Source organism: Mustela lutreola, chromosome 5 (assembly GCF_030435805.1).
Source record: "Mustela lutreola isolate mMusLut2 chromosome 5, mMusLut2.pri, whole genome shotgun sequence".
Lineage (NCBI taxonomy): Eukaryota > Metazoa > Chordata > Mammalia > Carnivora > Mustelidae > Mustela > Mustela lutreola.
In genome coordinates, this window is record NC_081294.1 from 22,410,739 (window position 1) to 22,427,113 (window position 16,375).

The 16,375-nt window shown below is 32.8% G+C and overlaps 1 pseudogene; it reads left to right on the top strand.

Moving 5' to 3' along the window:
• Positions 1-11,439: 11,439 nt before the first annotated feature.
• Positions 11,440-11,507, top strand: LOC131832793 (U4 spliceosomal RNA; annotated as a pseudogene).
• The last annotated feature ends 4,868 nt before the right edge of the window (positions 11,508-16,375 follow it).

A 16,375-nucleotide genomic window follows, 5' to 3' on the forward strand; every position in this document is an offset into this window, starting at 1 on the left:
TCACTTCTGAATATATACCAAAAGAATGGAAAGTAGGGACTTAAACAGGTATCTGTACACCCATATTGGTAAAAAGCATTATTCACAACAGCCAAAAGGTGGAAACAACATGCATGTCCATTGACAGGTAAATGAATAAACAAAATGTGATAGGTTCACAGAATAGAATATTATTCAGCTTAAAAAAGAAGGAGATTCGGATGCATGTAACAAGAAAAAACCAGAGCACATTATGCTAAGTAAAATAAGCCAGGAAAAAAGGGATAATTACTGTTTAATTCTACAAGGTACTGAGAGATACTCTGAGTAGTCAAATTTATGGAGACAGAACGTAGAATGGTGGTTTCCAGGCAATGCTGGGGCGGGTTGTGATGAGTTAGTGTTTAATGGGTATACAGTTTCAATTAAGAAGGTTAAAAAATTTTGGAGATGAATTGTGATGACGGTTGTACCAAAATGTGAATACTGTCAATACCACGGAATTATATTCTTACAAGTTATTAAAATAGTAAATTTTACATTTTAAGTATTTTGTCAAACACACTCCAGTAAAACTTTTAGGGACCACACAAGGAAAAACAAATGAACAAATAAACAAACAAACAAACTGAAAAACAAACAAACAAAACAAAAAACAAAAAACACCAGATATTGCCATGTACCCAAGGGGCAAGATTATCCTCCAATGAGAACCGGTAAGGTATGATAATATCAAGTATTATAAAATATGTAGAAAAAGGGAAATACAATGTTTCAATTGCAAATTATTTCAAATTTTGGACAGATTTGGCAATATCGGGTATATTTAATAAAATACTTACTCTACAAAATGGCAATTGTATTCCCAAGTATATATTTTGCAGAAACTCTCACATCTGTGCCCCAGGATGAAGGGGTCAAAAAATGTGATCAGGGCTGTTTGTTTCAAAAAAAAAAAAAAAAGAAAAGAAAAGAAAACGACTTGAATGTTAATCAACGTAACAGTTTTTAATATATCCTAGTATATTTATGACATGGTATAAGCTATATTCCTGGATAGAGGTCAGAATGCCCCAAATGATGGAAACAATAGGCACCAATAGCTTGTAAACATACAGAATGATACTATATTCTTATTTATAAACAAATGTAGCATGGATCTGTAAAGAAATTTATGTAGATGACACATACACATTCTGGAAAGTATTTGCTTCAAATGGGGTAGACTGAAGAGAATAATTAAAGTAGAAATTAGGGAGCATTACCCAGGAAATTTCAAAGCTGTTTTTATTATTTTATTTCTTAAATTTCAATGGTGGGCACACTGATACTTGTTATATCATTCTTATACATGTCTATACTTCTATACATGTCTATACTTCTATGCATTTTAAAATGACATAAAATAAAAACTATGTGTAAAAAAATTCATTTCCTCATTCCTAAACTTAATGGACTGCTACAATTTTCACTTTGATATCTATTAACCTCATGAGAAATTATATAATGTACTGCATTCATTTGGGCAAATGTTATTTTATGGCTTGCCTTTCATGTTTTTAAAATAATATAAGAACAAAAGCTTTCTATATGAAATAACATTTCAATACTAAAGAATCCTGTAATTGTAAATACCCCCCTCAAGTTGCATTTGTCAATGGAGTTAACAGTGTATTCTTAGGCAGTCTACTTGCTTAGAAAATAATATGCTGCTCCACTGATAGTTATTAGATTAAAATTAAACAAAAATTAAATAATGGGTTACTTATAAAGGGTCACGTTTCCTAACTTTTCAATCATGCAATACAAATTGCAATATGCAGTGTATCTAAAGGAAGTATGAAAAGTAAGACTGGGATAGTCATGGGAGGAGTACATTTAACTTTTAAACTACATCAAATATTCTAATATTTTGAGGTTGGTTTTTTTTCTCCCCCCCTTATACTCTGTGTTGTTAAAACTTGTATCTAGAACCTCAAAAAAAAAAAAAATTGGGGTTGGTGAAAATGGAAAATGAAAACAGTAAAAAGGACCTTTCCCCAAGTTCAAAGACTGTAGAAATTCAGGCAGTGATTGCTTTTGACACGCATGACAGCTCATTATACTGTAGGTTCATAGAATAGAGTGAATTTAAACTTTGGTATCTTGCCATATTTCCCTCATGTTGATAAATATCAATTTTAAATTTGTCAGATGAGAAGATGTCTTGTGCACTTGGTAGGAAAAGATATCCATTTATTTTTAAATATCTCTTGCTCTAATATTAGATCATAAATTACCTGACAGTTGAAGATGGGGATGCATTTTGCTGATAGAGTTCTTTGCCAGATAAAAAAATTTTATGGAGTTTTACAATTTGAAATCCTGAAAAAGAGGTCAAAGTGATTTAAATTCTGAAAGAATGCCATTGTCAGAGTGAAGAGTCTTTTATCACCTTCATATTATCTGCCAAGAATATTTAACTTTCACTCAAATTTCAACTTTTTGAATGATGTCGAAGAGTTAGTTATCTTATTAATACTAACCAGCACTAATGATAAGATAGCATAACCAAATAATTTACTAGGTAGGGAGTAGCTCCATAAACTTAGTGAAAAGGTAAGGTAATTTATGAATACGGAAATGTGTAGGCACATTTCTTCTTGTTAATTTAATTTTTCATTTGGATGAATACAAGAAGATAAAGTGACACATTTTTCTTTGTCATAGGTATAAAAATATCTAGATCTCATGCACAAATGCGTAAAGAATAATCAGAGATAATATATACAGGTAATAAAAATGTAATAGGTGAAACTTGTTACCATAGAAGTGTGTTCTGGAATAAAGACTTAACTATTGTACACCTTCATGTTGAAAAGATTCTGTGATACGTAAGGACCAAAAAAACCCACCAGTTTTATACTTCCCTAATGTAACTCAACCACATCTCATCTGGCCTAAGTTTCAGAGTTTCGGGTCTTCACCTTCCTCCCAGCAAATAATTTTCTCATCAGTTAATGACTTCACATTTCTTTTAAAAAAAAATCTAAAAGCATAGAAGTCATCCGATAACATATTTTCACCTTGTAAAGATCTACATGAAAAGTTTACCTGTTTGCCATCATTAGGAAGACTAGATTTAATGAAAACTTAATAACATAGACACAATTGTTTAAGCACTAGGGGAAAAAAAAAAATACTGCTCCTAGTGGACAAGATCCCACTCTTCAAATGATCCAGTAGCTTCCCTACATTCACAGAGTTGTCATCAATTGCCATAAAATCAGAGCCCTAAGGTGAATGTCAAAATCTATATATTATATATTGGGGGTTTTCCAAATACCTACCAAAGTACAAACAAATCAACTATGTGATAACAAAATAAGATTCCTTGACCTCTTTATATCACTGAGTAGCTTTTGTAAAATTTCCCCTAAATAAAGAAAGAACAAAAAACAAAACAAAACAAAACAAAAAAAAACACATGTGGACAAAACAGAAAAAAAATCACAAGTGAAAAAGGGTTTTTTGCTATAATATTTACATGCTATTTTCCTTTCTACATTATGAAAATTTTTAATTGTGGTAAAATGCACATAAAATTCACCATATTAACCATTTTTAAGTGCATACTGCAGTATGTCAAGCATATTCACATTGTGTACAATTTCCAGATCTTTTTTGTCTTGCAAAACTGAAATTTCATACCCATTAAGTATCAAGTACCAATTTCTCTTTCTCCCCAGCCACTGGCAACCATGATACTACTTTCTGTTTCTCTGAATTTAACAACTTGAAGTACCCCATATAAATGGAATCAAACAATAACTGTCCTTTTGTACCTGCCTTACTTCCCCTAACATAATGTCCTCAGATTAATGAGTCTTGTAATATGCATCAAAATCTCCCTCCTTTTTAAGTCTCAATGTTCTAATGTGTATATATGTCATATTTTAATTCATCCTTTGATGGAAGTTTGGGTTGTTTCCACTTTTTGGCTATTGTGAATAATGTTGCTACAAACATAGCTGTACAAATATCTCTTTGAGACTCTGCTTTTAATCAGTTTGGATATTCAGAAGAGAATCCTGGTGCTCCACACATTCTCTATACCCAGGGAGGGGCTGCAGGTGTCCTACAAACCCACTGCCCCTGCTCTCCAGCAGCACTTCCCCTAGACCCTGTACTCCAGTCCTACAGCTGTACCTGACCCAGCACCATTGGTCTAAATCTGAGCTAAAAGTCAACGATATCTTATCTGGAGGAAATACATGCCATGAATTAAACTTTGTAATTAATATATCATGTTTCTATGTACATAAATACTTGTACTTTTTTGATAACCTTTACAAATAGTTTGAAGGGGATGGGAAATGAAGGATACAAAGGATATATTTTTTATTTTCTTAAATCCTCTGTTACTCCACATCACCCAGAAATAAAGACTTCAACAAGAAAAACTCTAACACAGAATTTTCATATGAGCATTGATTGATATACAAAATCCAAGTAGTTAAAACTCAAAACAGACTGACACAGAGATGCATTATGATCAAACTGTTGAAAGGCAAAGATGGAGAGAGAAGTCTTGAAAGCAGAAAGAGAAGAATGACTTGTTAAGTGATGCTTAGTAAGATTATCAGTGGATTTCTCAGCAGAAACTTTGTAGGCCAGAAGTCAGTGGAGTGATATGTTAAAGAGACAAAATAAAAAACTGTCAGTCAGAAATTCTACTTTTGATAAAACTTCCCTTCAAGAATAAAGGAGAAATTGACACTTTTGGTAAATAAAAGCTACATGGCTATTCAAAGCCATTCAAAAATATAAAGTTTTCTAATAAAGGTAAATACATAGACAAGCAGTATTATTGTAATTTTGATTTGTAGTTCCACTTTTTATTATTCTATAGGATTTAAAGGCAAAGCCATAAAAATATTTATAAATCAGTGCTAATGGATACACAATATATAAAGACAAAAGTTATAACAATAATACAATAAAGGGGGAAGGGGGCTACAAAAAAAGTAGAAATTGCTGTAACTTTGAATAGTATATGTAGACAAAGCTAAAGACAAAGAAAATATCTATAGAATATATACAATAGAAAATGAGAACAGATTAGGAACATGTAACTACCAAAAAAAAAAAAAAAAAAAAATCGATCAAACACAAAGTTAGTATGAAAGGCACCAAGAGACATAAACCTATAAGATACCCAAAACCAATAAAATGGCGATACGTAAGTCCTTATGTAATCATTCCAAATGAATTAAACTCCGGAATCATTATTCATTATTATAAATAGTATAAACTCATGAGAAAAAAGATACAGATGGGCAGAAAAGATTATAAAAATAGAATCTATTTATTTGATGTCTACAAGAATCACCTTAGATTTAAGGACATGCATAGATTGAAAGTGAAAGTCTAGAAAAAATATTCCATGTAAATATTAACCAAAAGAGAGCAGCTACAGAGGAGCCAGAAAGGGAAGGACTGTAGAGACTTCCAGGACTGCCCCTGAACAATTTACCAGAGGGTAAACTTTACAAACTCTGAACATTATCTGGAGTGGCCAGGGCTGATGTCTTTGGGTGGTGATTGTTGCTGAAACTCTTTAGGATGTAATGAAACACTCCAGGGATTTGTCAACTCTTTCAAGTCTGTAATATAATCTTACATCAATCTTTATCTTTAAAAGTAATTACAGATATATCCATATATTTACTCTCAGTAGAAGATCTCATTCTATGCCACTCAGATGTTGTCAGTTCCTATAACAGAGGAACACAGTCCATCCATTATTTCAACAGCAAGTAGTTTCTGTTCTCTCCTCACCTTGCCTGAGGCTGCCTGCAATCCACTAGAGGCCAATTATTAATTCTTCAGAAAAGAAACATCTAAGAAATGTAGCCTTAGAACTTCAAAATAGAGAGTTGTGCCAAGGATTCTAAGAATTGGGATCTCCAGCGCTCTGTCATTACAAAAGCAGATGAATTCTTGACGGGCAGACTGGAAACTCAAAGGTAGCAAAACAAGCAGATGATTGTGAGGATTAGCCTACTGACCCCAAACCGTCAGACAAGAATTAATGATATAAAACTGAGTGAGAAGTAACAGAAAGTGTTTATTTTAATTGTTTTCTTTTGGTTCTGTTGGATACTTCTTTTGACATTCTATAGACTGTTTTATATCATGAAGTCTTATTCCTTATTCTGGGTTTATTTTTAACTCTCAGTTTAACAGAACACTTGAAAAGAAAGGTTGAAATGATCGTTTTAACAATCCGTAATCTAGGTACTTGCTCTTTTTGCTGAGCCAAATATGCTTCAAAAACCTACTCATGAGAGATGATACAAAGCATTATTAGTTGTACCAGCTTCAAATTGTAAAGAACAGAAGATCCTAGCCCAGGAAGTATACAGGGTTTATCTGTACTAAAAATAAAATGTAATGAACTATTTGGAAAACCTAGTAAGATATGCAAAAATTCCAAAGTGATTTACCCAATATAATGAAACTTCACCTTCACTGAGCTAGATATGAATTAGAGCCCAGTACTGATTACAAAGTCATAAATAAGAAGACCAGTTATATATAACAAGAGTCATTGGCTCTAAAATTATCCTCAGATATATTCTCTCTAATCCAGTGAAAGGAGCCTCAGGTGTTATCCCATTGAGTATCATCTCTCCTGCCTTCTTGCCTGTCAGAGTTTCATGAATAAAGATCCTGAAGGTTGCTTTTTTTTTTTTAAAGTTCTCTTCTCCTGCCTCATATTATTGCTATTTGTATTAAAACTTTACTTGCTTTTGCTAAATTGTTATGTGTTTTTACTCAGACTGAAAGTGTCAAAAAAAAAAAATGTGTCAAAAGGTAAAGACTGGCCACGTCCTAATATATTTTAAGATTTAAGATTCTTGCACTTTTCTTAAAATATAATCATTTCTTAAAATTGTGTTTGCGCACACACAAAAAGCTAGTGAAAAACATTAATGCATTCACTTAATTGGTTGTTCTACTTACAGCCACATTCATAACTAGTAGAAAATGACAAAAGATTGGGACGCCTGATTGGCTCAGTTGGTTAGGTGACTGTCTTCAGCTCAGGTTGTGATCCTGGAGTTCTGGGATCAAGTCTAGCATCGGGCTCCCTGGTCGGCAGGGCAGGGAGTCTGCTTCTCCCTCTGACTCTCCCAGCCTCTTGCTCTCTCTCTCTCGCAAATAAATAAATGAAATCTTAAAAAAAAAAAAAAAAAAAAAAAAAAAAGAAAGAAAGAAAGATAAAAAGAAAGAAGGAAAGAAAGATAAAAAGAAAGAAAATGACAAAAGATTTATTTATTTATTTATTTATTTATTTATTTATTTATTTTCAAAAAATACATGCTGTGTTTGGCCACATTTCCAGCACACAGATCAACAGTCACTTTGGATAAATTTAGATTTTAAGTTGCTTGTATCATGAAAATACACACAATTTACGTTGCACTAAATGTGTGTCTTTCATAAATGTACAAATTGAAATACTTTGATGATAGAACTTTTTAAAACTGCATACACCATTTCTCTTCATAGAAACATATATTAATTTTATTGAAAAAAACAATTCATTTAAAGTTTTAGTTCTTTTCTCTGTTCATTAATTTTTTATACACCCATCATGGCTCTCAAACTTGTTTATCTAATAAAGGCATAAAGGCATTTAATTTGAACTACTTTGTAAAAAAAAGTTTTTATATAAACAAATGAAAAATGTTCTTCCCTTCAAAAACTGTATGCTCCTTCCACTTTTTTTCCTAATTTAAAAAATATCCAGAGAGGGAAATAAACCATGAAAGCTCTTACTGATAGAGAACAAACTGAGGGTTGATAGAGGCAGGTGGGCGGGGGGATGGGCTAGATGGGTGACATTTTGTGATGAGCACTAGTATTGTATGTATGTAAGTGATATAAATCACTGAATTCTACTCCAGAAGCTAATGTTGCTCTGTATGTTAACTAAGCAAAATTTAAATTAAAAATAAGTAAATATTTAAAAATATCCTACTGGCCAAATATCATATTTATAGTTTTTATGAAAAAAAGGGGAGCCAAAGAGATTTTGTTTTAACTTCACTATAGAGAATAGAATCCAATTGTGATAATAAATACTATTTGTTACTGTGACTTAAATTTAGGAACATGTAAGGATCGGTGCAAATGATGGGAAAATAGAAAACATGAGCTATGTCCAAAGGACATGGCCACTCATTGCTAGGGTTATACCGATTCCTGCCGTTCAGTAGGAATTCAGACCTACTGTTGCCAGATCTATCCCTTTCTTCAAGGACATTATATACTTTTTTTTGGACATTATATAATTTTTTATATGGCATAAACCAGTTTTAATAATTTGATTCCAAAGTATACATAACTCCAAACTACCAGTCAGAGACCTTACATATATGAAACCAAGAATAATCTTACCTCCTTTGGTGTAGCTATTTCTAAAATCCCAATAATTCAGGTGTGCTAGGAAGAGAAACCTCAAGCACCATTCTGTGTTCAGTGGTATTATAACTATTTGATGCCACTGAACTTGTAACTGTGGCAAGATACACGTCCACGCAGCAGATTTCATTCTCCTGAGACATTTTCTGGCTAAAAAAGGATTCCTGTACTGAATGTAGATCCTCCAATGTAATTCAGGGACAGCATAAATTAGGCTAGTAAGTAGGTAAGAACTAAGTCTAGGCTGTAACCGAACTCATAAAATACATATCAATTTATTTAGAGTCAGAAGAAAGAAATCACACTAGGGGGCCTGTGATTAATTTCTCTCCAGATTATTAAGAGAATATTCCAGTAGAAAATAAACCAGCAGGAGATGTAGTAGATGTGGTCTAATCTCCTTGTAAACTTACTGATCATAGAACTTCCCGTAAATAGATTAACAGTATTTGCTAGGAACAGATTACTAACCGTGCATTGCTCTGAGCAAAATGATCCTAATTTAGCACTGGTTATAGCACACAAACCTGGAATCTATGGATTTATAAGGCATGGCTCTTTCATCAACGACATGTAAACTATACGGCTCTCTGGGAGATAAAGACATCTCAAAACTGAAGTGTTCTCTGCAGTGTAAGATTATCCACCTCGCTCCCTTGGAGGTTTCATCTACTCCAAGTCAAAAATCCTTGAAACAGAAGGAGCTGGGTAACTGTCCTGTTTTTGTTGCTGTTTGTTTTGGTTTTGTTGTTTGTTCCAAATCTCGTATTGTTTGACTCTGCCCCTTGATTTACTGCATGCATAAAATTATTAAAAAGGCTAGATTCTAGGATTGAGTTCTCTGATTCATGTGGGTCTTAATTTGACAATCCAATTGTTCATTTTGGCACAGTGACCACTTTCCCAGGTGGCTCAGAGTTTATGGATATAAATACATGTTTAAATCATAGAAGTTACATCACCAATGTCTACCAAAACTATGTATCTTTTCCCCTGATTTCTTAATTAAATTAATTCCTAATTTGGTGAGACATAATGGCTGTAAGGTCATATAGTGAAACATTAAAAATAAGATTATGTGCCTTAAAAATGAAGAATAATGAAATAATCTGACGTAGAGTGCGATTTAAACATGGGAAGATAAAAATCCCTGCTTAAAACCATACACTATCCCCTTAGAATAATATAAAAACTGATTTTTGAAAGCTCAGGAAAATAAAAGCAGTAGATCCTTCGGTGCCAAGTCAGCTAAGCATCTGCCTTCTGCTCTGGTCGTGGTCCCAGGGTCCTGGGATCAACCTGCTCAGGGGAAGCCTGCTTCTCCTTCTCCCTTTGCATCTCCCATCTGCTCACGCTCTCTCTCTCTCTCTCAAATAGATAAATAAAATCTTAAAAAGAAAAATAAATCCTTGCTAGTCAACAGGATAAATTGTTAATTTAGGTAAAAATTTTTTTAATAGTAGAGTTAAGGAAAAATTGTATTTTGTCATTTAGAACATGCTCTAAAGTGAATGTTCCTGTGTGTTGTCTGTGAGTGTGTGTGTGTATTTGTGTGCGGATGAGTGTATGGGCTGAATCACACCCTTACAGCAAGTGGGACACTTCAAGCTTAAAGTTGGTAGTGCTTACTAGCTTTTGAAATGAGAAGGATTGTATTCATCTTTCATTATGTTAAAGCTATTCATCTGATTAAGTTCTGTGCTAATGAACATGTTGTCTTAGAAAATCTGAAGTAGTAAAAGATCACAGAGTATATGGTCATTATATGATGATTTACATTCCCTGAAACTTAGAAAGGAGTTGTCAAATGTAATCAATAACTTCAGTGAAGGAAGCTTTGAAATTATGAGTTTAGTTTCAAACGTTTTGTTTAGGCAACACATGAATAAAATAAAATACAACTGAGGAGAAAACTATTCAATCTATCATTCAAGTAACAAAAATTTTATTTAAAGAAAAATAGAACTTCTAACTTCTAATATGTCAGCAATTACCAATTATGATAGATACATTTATAAGTAAAATAGTTAAGTTAGCAAACTATACCTCTACTCTTAACTACTTTGAAGTATATCTGAATTTTCTCTGAACTATTTTACAAGGCTATTGTGTGATAAAAACAAAAAAGAGCATTGTAAGCAATGTTTAAAGAATATGTATTACTTAATTATTCCAATATGAATTACATGGACCTTTTCAATGAACCCAACAAAAGCCTTAACAATAAAAATATTTTAAATCTTTCTGCTTCTTATTAACAAACATTAAGTAGCCTGCCATGTAAGGTAACTACACAGATGTTCTGAGGTAATTAAATTTAAGAAGCTATTAACAAATAAAGTGCCTATTCATTTTCAAGTAACCATTAACTACTTAGTGGAAGAGTAATAAATTTTAGACATTAAAATAAATCTATGTAAATTTGGACAATCCATTATAATTACCTTTATATAAGCTTTTTGATATTAAAGAGTCAAATACATTCTTATAAGCTATTTTCAATTTTTCTCCAATTGAAAAATAACATCAAATTGAAAACAAAATAATAATAAAAGAGATAATAGTAATAATAAAAAATATTTACTGTATTGTAATATGCCCGGCACTATAAATACTGTTCATGTGTTATCTCTGCATTCCTTACTCTCTCCGAAGAACTATTATCCTAATAACAACAAAGAGCACAAGTACATGTACTACACTATTCAGTCTTCACAACCTCTATATAATAGGTAGTATTATTTTGCTCATTTTATTCATTATTTTTTTCATATGTAATAATTTATTGTATTAATTTTATTGATGTATAATAAACACACAGTACTACTTTTGCTTCAGGTATACAATATAATAATTCAACAATTCTATACTTTTCTCAGTGCTCATCACAAAAAATATACTCTTAATCCCCTTGACCTATTTTGTCCTTCCTCCCACCCATCTGCCCTCTGACAACCATTATTTTATTCTCTTTAAGAGTCTGTTTTGAGCTTTGCCCAGTGGCAGTATCGTAGCCAATGAAGTTTATCCGAGGCGCGATTATTGCTAATTGAAGAGAGTCTGTTTTGAGGGGGGCACCTGAGTGGCTTCGTCGGTTAAGTGTCTGACTCTTGATCACAGTTCAGGTCTTGACCTCAAGGACATGAATTCAAGCCCTGAATTGGGCTCTACACCCAATTTAAAAGTTAAAAAAAAAAGTCTGTTTTTTCTCTTTCTCTCTTTTTTTCTTTGCTCCTTTGTTTTGTTTCTTACATTCCATATATGAATGAAATCATATGGTATTTGTCTTTCTCTGGCTGACTTATTTCACTCGACATTATACTCTCTAGGTCCATCTATGTCATTGCAAATGGCAAGATTTCTTTTCTTTAATGGCTTAGTAACAGTCCATTGAATATATTTATCACCTCTGTTTTATCCATCCATCTACTGATGGACAACTGGGTTGCTACCACATCTTGACTATTATAAATAATGCTTCAATAAACATAGTTCCATGTATATCCTTTCAAATCAGTGTTTTCATTTTCTTGGATAAACACCCAGTAGTGGAATTACTAGATCATATGGTAATTCTATCCTCAGGTAAGAAAAGCAAAAGCAAAAACAAATGAACTACTGGGATTACACAAAAATCAAAAGCTTTCACACAGTAAAGGAAACTATCAACAAAACTAAAAGGCAATCCTAGTGAACGGAAGAAGATACTCGTACATGGTATATCTGATAAGGGGTAAATTATCCAAGGTATATAAATAACTTATACAATGCAACACCAATTAATTAACTAATTAATTAAAATGGGAAAAGAACCCTGAATACTTTTTTTTTCAAAGAAGACATACAGATGGCCAATAGACACATGAAAAGATCCTCAACGTCACTAATCATCAGAGAAATACAAATCAAAACCACAACAAACTACCACTTCACACCTGTCAGAGAGCTAGAATTAAAAAGACAAGAAACAACAAGCATTGGTGAGCATGTGGAAAAAAAGCAACCCTTATACACTGTTGGTAGAAATACATATTTGTATAGCCACTGCGGAAAAAAATATGGGGGTTCCCCAAAATATTATTTTGCTCATTTTAGAGATGAGCAAGTTTTTCCTAAAAGACGTTAAACAAATCATCCAAGAACACACAACTTAGCAATGGTAGAGCTTGAATATTAAGTCACACTGTCTGAAATCAATGTACTTAATTACACAATTATACAACCTCTAAAGAATGAAACAATACCTATCCAAAACAAACAAAAGCACTAAAGACCTTTTGATAATCAGAAAGCCAAAGATACAAATTTGATAACCAGAAAGCCAAAGATATAAACTCTATTTTTATTGTGCTTGTTTTTTTTTAAAAAATATGGTTTTCCAAATATTGACTTATTTAAAAAAAAAAAACAAGTTATCATTCACGTTATTGGCATAGTTACCAGTCAAGTATAAAGATATACTGCCAAAAGCACACTGAAATATTTAACTTACATATTCACATGAGAGATGAAAAGATGACAAGGCTAGAATTTCCCTTGTTTCATTACTATAATCAATATTTAAAAGGTCAAGAATGGCTGATTTTTGTTTAATCCCATTGTATTGGTTTCTTAGAGCTGATGAAAAACTTATTATAAATGGGGAGGCTTAGGAGAGCATAATTTTTTTCTCTCATCAATTGTTCAGTCAGAGACCAAAATCAAGGTCTCATAAGGGTAACATTTCCTCTAAATTCCCTGGGGGAGAATCAGCTCTTGACTCTCCCAGTTGCTGGTTTCAGGCATTCCCATACTTCTGAGTAATTCGAATCTCTGGTTCCATCTTCCTACAGTCATCTCCTCTCAGGGCCTCATACAAAGATAAGTGTTACTTGGTTTAGGGCCTAACCTAAAGCTAAGATAATGTCATCTTGAGATCTTTAACTTATTTATATCTGTAAAGCTCCTTGTCCAAAAAAAAAAAAAGAAAAAAAAAGCACATTCACAGGTTCTGGGAGTTGGGAGTTGCACATATCTTTCTGTGGAGGACACAATCCAACCCACTGTGTTTGTTTTCACAAGAAAGACTCTTCTGCTAATGGTTGGTTTACCTTTTATTTACAACCAAATAAAAGATATCCAAATTAAGTTTACCTCCATTTTCTGAAGATTCCAAGAAACCTGAAGGCTTATTTAATTCTAAAACAAATAATGCTGAATTTTTTTTCTTTTCCTTTTCTCATGTGCTTAAATCTGAACTCAGACATACGTCTTTTGATACTAGGGAATACCATTACTGCTTACAGAGATTATCGCTTGTGTAGAAAGACTATGTGCTTATTAACTGGGGAGTGGTAATGCATCTGCCTTGAGGGAGGCATGGAGAGGACTCCTTCAAAACTAGTTCAGCTGAGGTTTTGTAGAATACAAACATCTGGCTAAGGCTAGGGTCCTAATCAGGTTAGTATGGTTCAAATCCTTCGCTGCCATTTTCTCACTATTGATGTTGGGTAGCTTAATCAATGTATCTAGAAAGTTTTCTTCTTCAGGCAGTGTTAGGCCTTCTAATTACAGAAGACTACAATCACTCAGGGCCAGTCTTGCCCTCTCCCCATGGTTTTCATTGGACAGCATTTTGTTTTTGTCCCTCTAGGAAACCTTAACTGGCACCACCTTCAAAGCCAAGAGACAAAGTGGCCATAGTTTCCTGCCCATATTCCTCTGAAGCTCCATGTTTCCTCACTATCAACTGGCTCTGTATATGTATATGTGAGTATTGAACTGTATATGTGAGTATTGTCTTCTCTAGCAAACCACAAAAATGGTGTCAGGAGCAAGGAGTTCCTTATCTACTCGCATTTGCATGAGGAAGAGGTTATTCAAGATATCACTGACAGTAGAGAAGGAAAATTTGCTTTATTATTATTATTTTTTTATCTTATTTATTTATTTATTTGTCAGATATAGAGAGAGAGTGGACAGAGTGGCAGGCGGAGGTGGAGAGAGAAGCAGGCTCCCTGCCCAGCACGGAGCCCAATGATGCAGGACTCAATCCCAGGACCCTGGGATCATGACCAGAGCCGAAGGCAGCAGCTTAACCGACGGAGCCACCCAGGTGTCCCGGAAAATTTGCTTTAAAGTAATTTCCCATTTCCAACAATATATTTAAAACTATTAGCACATTTTCAGTGCAGTGTTCTTAAAACTATGGGTAACTTTCTGTTATACACACATATATATTTGAAAAATGAGAAACGAGATGAGTGATTAAAAGAATTGCTGTAAGTGGCTGGATCTTATTGCATTTTCATCTTGTCTGCATTTATATTTTAATCTAGAATGAATTACAGATGTTTAAAAATGTGTAATACATGCATATATGTATAAGGTAAAGACTTGATTTGCTCATAGTTATGAAAGTAAGCAATGAATATTTTATTTAACTATATGAACTTAGCGAAGTAACATCGGAAATCTGTTTTCTTCATTTTTCCACTCCAGTTTAGTCACTGACTTGCTATATCCCATATGTTTATATCCTATTCTTAAAACATTTCAGTGATTCCAAAAATACTTAAAAACTAAAGTTGTCTACATTTTTAAAATTTCAAGAATCTTCTCACCTTGTTTCTTATATAAACAATATTTATAGTATATATATGAAATATTCATTACATATATAACACATTATATACATCAAAATTATATTTGTAATGTATAAAATATGTAAAAATATAATATTTAAATTCACATTTTATTAACATACTCTTCTTACTCTTAATTCTCCAAACTTTTAACTAATTCCTCTTATATTATCAACATTAATTTATTTTTCAAAATCAGCTCACATCCTAGTTATAATAATATATTGATTATCACAATCAAAATGGATTATTAACTTATATCTAGATTTTTATAAGGACAATATAAATACCTCAATTTGCTAAAAAAAATTCTTTAATTACTTTAGTATGCTTTCTGTAGTTGAACTTCCTAAATAAATTGAAAATTTTTTGAGAAAAGCAGTCATATTTTATAACTTTGTTTCTCTTATAATATCTACAAAATATCATTATAAACTTAAGAGATCATTAAAACAAATTAAACTACTTAGTTAAACTTATTAAACTTGTTAGTTCAATTTAATAATATGTAATTAAAAGTTCATTAGCACTTTAGAGGGAGGGATATAATATCCTTGAATTAAAGAAATCAATGTTATAAATTAAAAACATTACTATTTTCATCTAAAGAAATGGATTATTCCTTGGAAAAATATAACCATCACCATCAAAACCAATGCTACCCATTTACCTGGGTTCAATTGACTGGGTTTAAATTTGGCTTTCTTTTGTGAGTTTCCAAAAATAAAAAAGTGAAAAATAATAGAATATGGTTGACAGACTTAAAATATGCTATAAACATGTGTGCCCAATGTTTGAGGGATAAACTAAAGTCCACAGTGCTACATTTTTAATAATAGCCTTTGAGTAGTCAGAAAGATGTCTCATGTTAGTCAGGTATAACATATTTCCAAAGCCATCATGAAAGCATAAGAGAAAACGGCCCTAAAGTGTCTGAGGTATACCAGCAAATGGCTGTTTATTAACATATACAGTTCAATTAAAAAAAAATTACATTGGGGCGCCTGGGTGGCTCAGGGGGTTAAGTCGCTGCCTTTGGCTCAGGTCATGATCTCAGGTCTTGGGATTGAGCCCCACATCGGGCTCTCTGCTCCGCGGGGAGCCTGCTTCCTCCTCTCTGCCTGCCTCTCTGCCTACTTGTGATCTCTGCCTGTCAAATAAATAAATAAAATATTTTTTAAAAATTACATTAAAATATACATTATACTTTGATTTTGATGGAAGGAAGGAAATACTGCTATTTCTAACACTAAATCTGAATTTTCTGCAGGCTCCCTATAAATCACTGGTAAAGACTATTT